Raw genomic sequence first — 13,380 nt, forward strand, 5'->3', positions numbered from 1 at the left:
AACTGTGGAATGCCCCAAACTTGGGGCTGTTAAAACAAATAACTAGCAGATATTTGAGTGCACAGCATATCTCAGAACCTATGCTAGCCACTGGTCAAGTAGACCAAAATACATCCTTACCATGTATTACTGTGCAGCTATGATGTTTATGAATAATATGTGAAAGCATTATAAATAATGATGAATACCAAAAGGATATGAAATTATAAATATATGTATATGTGTTCCTACATATGTGCGCGCACACACACATTAAGTTACTGTGTAAAACACTGCAAAAATCTATGAATGGAAAAAGACTGGAATAAAATATATCAAAATATGGATGATGCTTTTTTTTTCTTACTTCCTCTTTCAAATAGTATTAAGGATCATATATTTCAGATAGAACTAAAGAAATTCATTGAACTATCCAGAAAATAAAGATAAATGGTGTCCCTAAGTCAACTAGTATAGTTTCCCCTCAGAATGTTTCCACGTATTTTTACTCAAAATTTGTTTTATTTTTAAAAGACACTTGGTTGATCTGTTAAATCATTTCTGGACAAATGTTTTGTTTTCAATCTTAGAAAAGTGGATTGTTTTATATTATTTTTGTCTAATCGAATTAAAGACCAACAAGAGAAAGATACCAAATCTTTACCGGGAAAATTTTCATTTGCTTAAAAAAAAGAAAAGAAAAGAAAAAAAGGCTTTCTTCTCGGCATGGTCGGACAGGAAGGTTGGATTTAATTTAAAATGATTAATGAGATTTTGTCAGGCTCCTTGACTTTACCACCGCTGCAGTTTGTCAGTGAAACAACCTGGGAAGCCCGGACGCCACTCTGTCGCCCAAAACCACTCTCCCGGGAAGAAATTAACTGGCAAACCTAGTGTCAGGTACACGTCAGTGGCGTTGTCTCTTGGGTATTGACAGTTTAAAAGTCTGAATCAGAAATATGTAAGTTCTGGGGACGCACGTCCCTGAGATACGGTTTTCACTCTCTTTGCAAGTGGCTACTCACTTTTTCAATATGTGAGCTGTTGATGCTTTCCAAAGGGAACCTTTTTTTTTTCTAATGTTTCTTTTTTTTTCTTTTTTTTTTCAATATATGAAATTTATTGTCAGATTGGTTTCCATACAACACCCAGTGCTCATCCCAAATGGTGCCCTCCTCAATACCCATCACCCACCCTCCCCTCCCTCCCACCCCCCCATCAACCCAAAGGGAACCTTTTTAAGCCAACCTCTTTACTAATGTCTCTCCTCCTCCGGATCTGTTTTAAAAATGAAGATAAACAAGAATTGTAGGATCTCAGGTTACGTGCTGTTTTCTTCGTTGGTTTGTTGGTTGGTTTTTAAGAATTAAGGTGAAGTGTTTTTTGAAAAATGAAATAATTTTTCACTTTTGGAAAATACTTCTTAGCCATCGGCTTGACCCAATTTTATAATCAAGTTTTTAAATTAAGTTGAAAGGTTGTGATCTGACTTAACCCACCCTTTTATACTTAACTTATGTGCTTATGTTTAAAAATACGATGATCAGCTAAAACCAAGCCACTGAACATGGTTAGTTATTAGATGGTACATGCAATGTGTAGTTTTGCTTTGGTGTTTAACTGCAAAAGAAAGCAATACCAGACTTTACTGTCTTATGTAAAAGCCTGTCTGAAAGAGTTCAGGCAAAAGGAATTTCTTCCAACGAAAGCATAGTGAAGGTTTGAGGGTATGAGAGACACCTGAAGACTACCTTTGTAATAACTGAATATAATGCATACTTGCCAATTTGTATCGAAGCGAAACATGAACAAAGAATGCTTTCACGTTGAACGATTTCAGAGGAGTCATCTCTTCCGAGCTGTGAATTAGGCAGCCTGAGGAGAGAGACACTCTGACCAGCACCAGACTTGCAGTGAATCGGCTTGTGCTTCTGCTGGGGGCAGCCGGAGAAAAAGCACAGAAGAGTGGACACATCTAGAAAAGTTTATCAAGGCCGCTGCTCTTACTAAGAGGATAACAAAAAGGGCAAAACAGAGTAGCTGTGTGGCTATACCTGCACACTCTCATATCACATCGCTCTGCAGTGAGTGTCTCCCAAAGCAAATGTCATTTTCAGTCCTGAGGCCATCAGATCATTTATTGCATCTCTAAAATGCTCAAAAATTATATACACCATTTTTTTTCTCTTTTTTTAAATTTTTTTTTTTTAACGTTTATTTATTTTTGAGACAGAGAGAGACAGAGCATGAACGGGGGAGGGTCAGAGAGAGGGAGACACAGAATCTGAAACAGGCTTCAGGCTCCGAGCTGTCAGCACAGAGCCCGACGCGGGGCTCGAACTCACCGACCGCGAGATCATGACCTGAGCCGAAGTCAGACGCTTAACCGACGGAGCCACCCAGGCGCCCCTATATACACCATTTTTAATATGTGTCCATTTTTTTTTTTAATTTTTTTCTTCCAACGTTTATTTATTTTTGGGACAGAGAGAGACAGAGCATGAACGGGGGAGGGGCAGAGAGAGAGAGGGAGACACAGAATCGGAAACAGGCTCCAGGCTCTGAGCCATCAGCCCAGAGCCCGACGCGGGGCCCGAACTCACGGACCGCGAGATCGTGACCTGGCTGAAGTCGGACGTTTAACCGACTGCGCCACCCAGGCGCCCCAATATGTGTCCATTTTTGTGTTATTGAAATTTAGCAGCTTCATTACGAGTTTCCTCTAAAAATGGACTGCAGTATCCAATGTAGGTAATCATATTTATGAAGAATTCAGTTATTCATTTCATTTCACTTTGGAGAGATTTGTTTTTACTACATACCTCAAAATATATATACGTATTTTCTCCTTCCCTTAATCTTCAACAAAGAAAATAATACACAGTATTTTCCAAAATGCCATTCAAAAAAGATTATGGCCCTTGTCAATAATAAGCCAGAAAAATGAAAAACTCTTGAGTGAGGTCAAGCTCAGATTAGATTAGTTGAAATCCAATGCCTTTGGAACAGTGTTCCCAGGGTAGCATTTATTACCATGATGAATTTGTTGGTTCTGGGTCTGGTTCTCAGCCTCAGAAATGTGGTTTTATCAACAGACCTCAAGCAAATGTATTCTCCACGGCATTGCTTTTTCAATCTAGAACTGAAGGAAATGCTGCAATGATAACTTACTGAATGTGAGTTCTCTTTACCAGCCTACAGAAAGTTGATTGATGATCATGGACTCAGAGCGACAGAAGTTACCAAAATCAAACACTTTATGTATCATATCAAACAGCATAGCCAAATGCATCACTCTCTCGATAGAGATGATTGTTGCACATTTAAAATTTGATAGCTTAAGTCACTTTGCACTAGGTATGGCCGACAGTTGGTTCCATTTTCCTTTTTATTTTATACTGTTCTGGGGAGCAATGTTTTGCCCTAGCCTTCCTCACCAGTTTCCCTTTTCATTGACTCAAAATGTTTCTCATACTTCCTCTTTTTTTCAAGTTTTTATTTAAATTCCAGTTAGTTAACATGCAGTGTAATATTAGTTTCAGATGTACAATTTAGTGTCTAATACTTTCAATGACTATTACATCAATTCATTTAAAACTTTCATATGGCTGATCATGTTACAGGAATGGCCTAAAGTCATTCTGAAGCATTTTGCGCTTTTCTCACCATTTAAGGGAAATCTCATTTCTCACATATTCAAGTTCACTGTACCTTCCCCCTCTTCTCCTCCCCAGTACCTAATTTGGGGCATTATATTACATTACAGTGAAGTTTTAAATATTCAAGTAAGCCTTTAAAGACAGCTCATTTTGTGCAAGGAGGGAATTAACTAGGTGCGAGGAAGGAGAGAAATGAAGAAAACTGTCCCTTATGATCAAAGGCTTCAGTGGAGGAAGGCAATGATAATCCATACGGTTCTGTAATACTTCATATATAACACCACAGTTTGGCAGAGGTCTGGAGAAGTTATGAGACTTTTGGAGGTTCGCGGGAACATTTACAGGGATCAAGAGAGGCTGACCTCCAAGTACATCTTGTATATTATTAATTTTAATGAACAGAAGAAAATGTGTTAAAAGATCTTTTAAAAAAAAAAAGTAGCGGTTTAGAAAGAGTGAACAATTAACACTCACTGGCTGAGTGTGAAGGATGAATATTACTTCAGTAAGTATCATGCTGGGTGGGGGAGGGGGACAGCATGATCAAAGGCATGGAAACATAAACGTGTAGGAGGACACGGAATGGCCACTAATCTGCTGGAACTGATGGCAGGGTGCGAGCAGTGAGTTAGCAGCAAAGAGGACCGGAAAATACAGATTGGAGAAAGTAAGCTAAAATAGAGAGTCGGCACTTTATTTCTGTAGGCAATTGGAAAGTCTCGTGAAGAACGGTGTCATTTCTGATCCCTAATTCAGGAAGATCTTTCGAAAGCCAGTCTAAACTATGAAGTCGAAATGCAACAGAACGCGGTACATTCCAGGCAATCAGTGACGAGGCCACTGTAACCATGCAAGTGAAATATGGTGGATGGCTGACCTTCAGCGTCGTGGGGCTGGGGATGGAGGAAAGATTCAGGAGACCTTTTGAAAGCAAACCACCTTGGCGAGCTACCGGCTGTTGGATGTAAGAGGAAAGAGGTAAAAATTACTCCAAATAGTCTGAAGAAGGTATTGCTGTTACAGATAGATGGACACAAACCAAGGACACGTTTGCTTGAGCTGGGGGTAAAGTGGTGATTAGAGGAAGAGAATGAGTTCCCTTTTGCTCGGATTTAAAGCACATAGAGGACAGTTATGTGAATTATTATTCAGCAGTTAGTTTGGAAATGCAATATAATGCAGAGCTCAGAGATAAAAGCTGAGCTAATATTTTGGGAGAGTCCTCAACATAAAAAATGTAGAAGAGGGGCGCTTGGGTGGCTCAGTCGGTTGAGCATCCGACTTCGGCTCAGGTCACCATCTCACTGTCTCGTGAGTTCAAGCCCCACGTCTGGCTCTGTGCTGGGCTCTGTGCTGGTAGCTCAGAGCCTGGAGCCTGTTTCAGATTCTGTGTCTCCCTCTCTCTGCCCCTCCCCCACTCATGCTCTGTCAAGAACAAATAAACATTAAAAAAATTGTTTGATGTAGAAGAAATAGCAGCATAAATACACATATTGTCATGATCACTTACACAGTGCATGAAAAATTGTAGGATCTAAATAAATAGTTGTCGAAGGAACACTGAGATTGATAAGTATTCTCAAACCACATATCCAAAAACCTCTTAGTACTTTAATAAAATGCCTTGGATATAAAAAAAAAAAAATTCATCCTGTTTCAATTTTAAAAATCTTCCACAGTACAATTTTAGAATTAAATAACTGCCTGTTCAGAAAATCTTCCTCTTACCTGTCAATGTCCTTGCTAGGACATGAGATGTCCTATTTATCAACTATTCTTTGTAAATTGATAGACTGTAATTGGTCCTATAATTGGAATTCTCAAAACTAAAATTATCCTATACCAAATTAAATCTAGTACTGCTGATTAAGACCCATACAAATCCTCCCCATCCCCCTCCTGAATATTTCTCAGAATCCCTAGAAACTCTAGTTCATTGTTTTCACACCTCACTGAGGTTAAGGGCTCCAAGGCATCTTCTAGGTTATGTCTTCTTGCCCTCATTTCTTCACCAGGATGCAGGTCGCTAATACACTTCTGTTTTCAGCAGTTCTCACCGTCTCGGAATAGGTGTCTTTGTAACAGACATGGGGGGAGGAATCCTCTCCCCAAAGTGCTTAGCCACAGTCTTTGAGGCCCTTCTTACTCCTCCACTGATTCTGCCTTTCGCCATCCGTGCCTTAGTTTCCCCCCAAGGCCTTCTCTGTGTGTGACTCGGCCAGACGTCTTGGTGCCACCGGCCTCACCAATTTCCCAAGCAGACGCACACTGGCCTCAGGACCACCCCAGTGCTCCTCAGCCTCTCCAGCCAGGCACCTGCCTCATAACTTGGGGGACTACAGAGTTTATTGTCTACACCAGGACACTTTGGAGAGTGCTAAAATGCTAAACCAGATGGTACTTCAAGACAACAGGCATAAACTAGGAAGTATGGTCACCCTACCCGTGACTATAATACAATGTGATAAATGCAATAATAAAAGTTTAAACACTTTTCAGTGGAAACACTGTGAATGTAATGCACCAAAGGGTCAAAATTTGTTTCCAATAAAGAACATCTCTAAATTATTTTCCACTTGGTATTCATGATAAAAACCACACCATGAAGCTGGGGCTATTTGTACTATGCTGCACTGCAGAGCACTGGCTCTAGAAGGAAATAATCTTGCAGCCTCTTGGAAATGTATTTTGTGACTTAGGATTCTTGCAGAGAAGCTCATTTTGTTTTTTGTTTTTTTTTTTTAATTTTTTTTAACGTTTTTTATTTATTTTTGAGACAGAGAGAGACAGAGCATGAACGGGGGAGGAACAGAGAGAGAGGGAGACACAGAATCGGAAGCAGGCTCCAGGCTCTGAGCCATCAGCCCAGAGCCCGACGCGGGGCTCGAACTCACGGACCGCGAGATCGTGACCTGGCTGAAGTCGGACGCTCAACCGACTGCGCCACCCAGGCGCCCCGAGAAGCTCATTTTGTAGTTTGGTCACACCACAGGCAGCTGAGGCTCAGAAATCTCTGGGACGATTGTGAAAATATTTAATGGACAAGAATGATAATAAAATCAAAATGATGGTTAACATTTGTCTTATGGCTCTATCACAATTAGAGGTAAGGGCTTTGTATTCTTTAACTCATTCAGCGTTAACTCATTTTTTTTAATGTTTATTTATTTTATTTTGAGAGGGAGGAGGGGGCAGAGAGAGAAGGAAAGGAAGAATCCTAAGCAGGTTCCATCCTCAGCAAGGAGCCTGAGGCCAGACTCCATCTCACAACTGTTGAGATCATAACCTGAGTCTAAATCGAGAGTCAGACGCTCAACCAACTGAGCCACGCAAGGCTCCCTGAACTCATTTCGCCTTTACAAGTACACTCCAAGAAGATCAACATGGCTTTAGAAAACACAGGCTGGGGAGTCCTAGGTACACTGGCTATAGCGATAGATAGGTACGTGCATATCTGTATCTATCTAAATATAACTGTCTCCGATAAAGAATATCCCCAAAGCAGAGGGAGAAACAAATGCAAAGACTGTGAGGCGAAAACATTCGTGTACAATCAAATTAAGCTTCAGAAAACAAGGTACTGTTGTATTCATTTCTCTATCTTAAGCACCTTAAAAAGTTATTGAAACTGGGTAGCTCAGTCGGTCAAGGGTTCAACTCTTGATTTTGGCTCAGGTCACGATCTCACAGTTCGTGAGTTTGAGCCCCGCGTGGGGCTCCGTGCTGATGACGCAGAGCCTGCTTGGGATTCTCTCTCTTCTCTGCTCTTCCCCTGCTCATGCTCTCTGTCTCAAAATACATAAGTAAAGTTAATTTTTAAAAGTCATGGAAACATAAGAAAACATCAATAACTATTTTGCATGAATGAATGAATGAATGAATGAACAAATTCATAGAGGAAGATGGGTTTCGAGAAGGCAGAGCTCATGTCTTACATGGCCTGGTAAGTGTTGGTAAGGAATTTGGATCTTATTCAAGTGCCATGGACAGTTACAGAACACTTAAAAAGAAGAGTGATGTGTGATTTATGTTTTTGAGACAATATTTTGATGGCTGTGTGAAAAACGGGTAACTAACTGGCTGGAGCAAGAATGAAGGAGGGAGGCTGGTTTTATCTGGCTTCTGAGTTGTACAGATAAAAGCCAGGGAGGCTCAGGAAAGGACAGTGGCAGGCGGGATATTAAGAACTGGGTGCTTCTAGGTTTTTGGCTTTAAAAATTGGGTAGATTCTCGTGCCATTTGACTGAGATGAGGAAAATTGGGAAGGAGTATGGTTAGAGAAGAAATCCAAAAGAGTTTATCCATTAAAAGAATACAAAAACCAGTTAAGAATCAGGGGAACTGTTTATGATAAAATGTTAAGTAAAAAAACCAAATCACTATTTGTTATGTATACAGTAATTATGGCTCTGAAAACAACATGTTTGTGTATTGAAATAAATGAATAGAAATTATGGTTGAATAAAAACTTGGATTTATTGAGAATTTGGGTTTTCTTTAAATTTTTTTAATTTAAAATTTTACTCTGCTTGTTGTAATATTATAAAATACAAATACAATTCTGTAAAACAAAACAAAACAAAAAAAAACAAAACAGTAAGTCCATGAGAAAAGCTTAAAATGATTGCCATCCAGAACACAAATTCATTACAATAAATTCATTAAAGCATTTTGTAATGGAATTATTTTATTTTATTTTATTTTATTTTATATTATATTATTTTATTTTATTTTATTTTATTTTATTTTATTTTATTTATTTTATTTTATTTTTGAGAGAGAGAAGGTGCAAATGAGTAAGGGGCAGAGAAACAGACAGGGAGAGAGAAGTGGGGCTTGCTACGGGCTCATATTTTATTTATTTATTTATTTATTTATTTATTTATTTTATTTTGTGGGGGAGAGTGCAAGTGGGGGAGGGGCAGAGAGAGGGCTACAGAGGATCCCAAGCAGGCTTCTCACTGACAAGCTGACAGCACCAAGCCGGATGTGGGGCTCGAACTCAGGAACCAGGAGATCATGACCTGAGCTGAGACACCCAGGTGCCCCACCAGGCTCATGTGTTACCCAAAGTGGGGCTCATGCTCACCCAAAATGGGACTGGAACTCATGAACTGTGAAATCATGACCTGAGCCGAAGTCAAATGCTTAAGGACTAAGTCACGCATGCTCCCCTGTAGAATTATTTTAAAACCACTGAAAACCCTATTCTCAGGTCTTAAAATCCAAAGCAGAAGTAATGAGGGTTTGAGGGAGAAGAGAGATAGAGAATAAAAAATAAAATAACATAAAATAAAATAAAATAATAAAACAAAATAAAATAAAATAAAACTCAGGTTATTGATATAACAGTCTACTGGTAAAGACCTCAAGAGAAGGAAATACCATGAACTCCCATTACAATCCATTCCATTACTTATAACTTTAATTTTCTTAAAATTCTTCCACCTTTTTGTAACATAAGGTCCCCAAGTCTCCCTATGCTGAACTTTGAGTTAAGCTGTCAGTACGGGTAACAGCCAGCTGTCATCTTCAGTTTAGAAGCACTTTATATACCCAAACCCTTTTCAAGTGTTCCTTCTTTTGTTCATACAATCTTTTTACAATGAAAATTACATTAGGAATAGATTTTTCACTAGTAATCCCATACTATACCTTGTTTTGACTACATTTTTTTAAATGTTTATTTATTTTTGAGAGAGAGACAGCACATGAGTGGGGGAGGGGCAGAGAGAGAGGGAGACAGAATCCGAAGCAGACATCAGTCTCTGAGCTGTGGGCACAGAGCCTGATGCGGGGCTCGAACTCACGGACCGTGAGATCATAACCTGAGCTGAAGTCACTTAACCGACTTAGCCACCCAGGCACCCCCCCCCCTTGTCTTAACGACATTAAGCGCTACAAATAAACTTTATCCAAATGATTTCTGCATGAAGTAATCATTGTTTTCAATCAATAAATTTATTATAATTCAACTATATCATAGAGCCCCATGTCAAGCGAGCAGATACAAATTGATGCCAGTTGTGCATTGAAAACACTAAGCTTCACATAAATGTTTTCACTTTCCATCACACCATAGTTACCCTAGAATTCAGATTACTCTAAAACAATCACACCTACCAGAAAACTCACTTATATTTCCCATTTCTGTATAAAATATATATATATTTTTGCTTATTTACAACTGTTATCAAACCTCCTGGGTATGATTCATGCATTTCAAATGTATTGAACATTACCATGGCCAAAGGGAAAATGTAAGGAGAAAATTTTTAGTGGTGCATATTAACATGTTAATGTTCTACTAATTATATCCTTAGGAAAAGAACACACAGACTTGTGTGGAGAGAACATCTTCACATAAAGAAATACTTATCTTTAACATCTCACTTTCATATTTAAAGAACACTCATCTGGAAACAAAGATCCTGACTTATTATATAGTAGATAAACACAAGAAAGTCTTCAACTCTATTTTCAAACAAGTCTACAAGTATTGCTACATGTTCTATAAACCATTTTTCTAATAAGAAAATTATTTTTATCTCTTTAGGAGATCTAAAGATGACAAAGATCTAATTTCATTTGGGAATAATGTCTTAATTCTATCCCAAAGAAGAGATCTGATTAAATGAAATAACTTTAAATCTTCACTATTAAGTGTGAGGTCTCATTTAAGGGGTCTCTGAAAACAAAATAAATGCATGATTGCATGTATGTCCATATTGGCATATATGTTTGATTACTCATCAACATGGATGTTATTCCAATATGTTAATGTTTTGGACAATAACTCCCCAAATTTGCAATCATAGTATGATACCTAAGTTTACCTATGTAAATTTGAAAAAACTGACCCAAGGCTTTGTGGGACCCTATGCAAAACCAGATGTTCAGATCCTTAGGCAGATTTCTATAAACCACAAACCTAGGAGTACAGAGAAGTATGGAAAGGGAAATAGCAAAATTTCTTTAGATAAGCTAGGGGATCTTGTAGACAGACTTCTATGGAATGCAGCTGGCTGTATTCTTTCCTTGAAATGACGAGCCCCTAGTAAGGAATGCTTTGTAAACTGAACACAGAATGTTTTTTGACAATTAGCTACTATTTGTAATGCTGAAAAAGAGACGTTTCAAGCAAAATATGGTGGAAATTTTCATAGAAATACTCTATCCTTTGCACCAAAGTTTGCTCCTCCTTGTGGTCAGTTTTGCACATTTTGCCATCTAGTGGACAACGTGACAACTACAGGATTCCTCCCCACTCCCACCCCCCACCCGCCGCTCCCGCCCCCACCCCCAACTATCGATTTCCATACTCACCAGAAAGAATTGCCCAACTACCTAGGGCAATGATTTTGTTTGTTTTGTTCATTGGTGCTCCTAGAACAGTGCCTGGTACTCAGTAGATGATCAAAAAATAATCGGAGGTAACTCCATTTAAAGACTATTCTTATGGAGAATGTAATTTAAAACATAGTTACAGTGTGATATTGGCGACATGAGTTTCCTAACTAAATTGGAAGTTCCAAATTATTTCGAAAGTAAATGATGGATTCTATATTGTCAGGTTAGAGATGTATCTACTCTTCCACCCCAACTGCTCCAAATAAAACTAAATCTACCCTGGAAAATGCCCTTTTGTCTTTGTCTTAAAACCACGACTGGTTTTCTTCTTGCTTTGGGCTGTGATGCTCACTATTCCCTTTTTCTGTTGCCCCAAATTATGAAGCCCTTTCAGCTCTCTTTTTAAAAAAAAGTATATATGCATACATATGAATATGTATCTACTCCACTGGGCCTAAAGTGTTAGTGACTCTTAAACATATTTCTCCTGGCGTAAAGATTGGTGCTTTTAAAAAATACAGTAATGATCATAATTTTTAAATAGAATATTCCTCTAATGTCTTTTTGATTTTGAGACTTTTTTTTGGAGATGTTTTAAAAAGCAAAGCATATGCCTATGTTTCAGCATCTTAAAATTTGAGCCAGAAAAAAATCATTAGGTAATCTACCTCAAATTTCTTTCTCCAGAGGATTATATTCCATTCTAAAATCAGCAAAATATATATACACATAACATATAGCAGTATGCTAGTAGTTCATTAAAAGAACTTATCATTTTGTTTTCAAATCAAGCTGATCTTTGACAATAGTCGAACACAATAATGTATTGTTGAGATACAAATCATTTTTTAGCTGAAATTCTATATTCCTTACATAAAATTCATTTATGTTGCATAGAATTGAAACTCTCTCCAGGGTTCATAGTTTTAAACAACATGCACGCAAATCCAAATAAATATTAAGTCCAAAGCAATGACTTGATTTTGACCCAGTCAATAGGAAATACAACCTTACATACATAACTTGCCAATACATTTAGAATGAATCTTTGAAGAAGCCTACTTTTTTTTTTTTAGAATGATAAAACTATGTTACGAATTAAAATATGCAAGATTCAAAGACTTTGAAAATGGAAGTTGTAATGCAATTGCTTTCTAAGGTATTTTTGCCCTTCTAGGGGGACAAAAGGGGGTTTAAGTAACGTTTTATGGGGACAATTATTTCTTACCTCTCTGTGTAACTGAGTGTAACTAACATTCACATGCACATGTAAAATAACATACACAAGAAAAACAAGTTTAGAATACCATTTTAATTATTTTTTAGTGTATGTGGAATTACTTGCCTTTCTCAGCTATATCCCCAGGTCAAGGTCTATAGCATTTATTTGAACCAGCAATCTATCTTTTATTTTCATACAGGTCCCAGGAGGCAATAGTCATACATTGTTACTCCAGCCTTCACAAAGGCAAAACAGTACAGAGCCCTGTCCTGTAATAGACAGCATGGGACACACACACAATTTCAGTTCCTGTTACGTTGACAAGACTCCTTCAGGTAAAAAATGAAAACATTCTTTTATCATTATAAGGTTAGTGACCATTTTAATAGAATAAAAGGATTATTTCTGCTACATTGAGGATAGAAAGTTTAGGGTGTGAATATGTAGTAAAAATATCTTTTCCTTTTATGCTTGTGCTCATAAGCTCTCTTAGAGCTTATTTACTTGAAATAAAGCTATCTCCATAATTTCGATATTTATGAATAAAGCTAATGAGGACACAGATCATATAGAGAGCCTGTCCAAATAATTCAATGTACATTTTTTGAAACATCAAAAGGAGGTAGGTAGGTGATTTTCACAGGCCGAGAGGTTTTACCTTTGAACATCAACAATATAGCATTATTCATATTTGCTTTACCATGGTGACGAAAGAGAAATTCTACATTTAGTTTACTCACCTTGCAGTAATGATATGTAACATTTTTTAAATAAATAGGAGTTTCAAAATTAATTTTCATGCCTAATATGCACAGTTTATGTGGGGAAAGACCATGAAGGTCACCCAAATATTCACGCTTGTAAATTATGGAAGAGAGACAGAAGAGAAAGTCCAAGAAATATAATCTCTAAAGTTTTCAAAGTGCTTTCAAATAATTAATTACTTTAGATTTTATACTTTGATAACATTTTCTGCTTAAACAAACCATCCCTCTTTTGAGAGGGAGCCTTTTAAAAGATAAAAATAAATCAACATAGGTGATTACAATATTTGTTTAACTAAACAACAACGCTTCCATTCTGCTACAAAATAAATACGGCACAAGTAAACTGTATTTCATAAAAGTGTAAAATGTATACGTGAGTGTTTCATATGGTCAGATATAAAAT

The sequence above is a fragment of the Leopardus geoffroyi genome, chromosome B1 (assembly GCF_018350155.1).
Source record: "Leopardus geoffroyi isolate Oge1 chromosome B1, O.geoffroyi_Oge1_pat1.0, whole genome shotgun sequence".
NCBI classification, from domain to species: Eukaryota; Metazoa; Chordata; class Mammalia; order Carnivora; family Felidae; genus Leopardus; species Leopardus geoffroyi.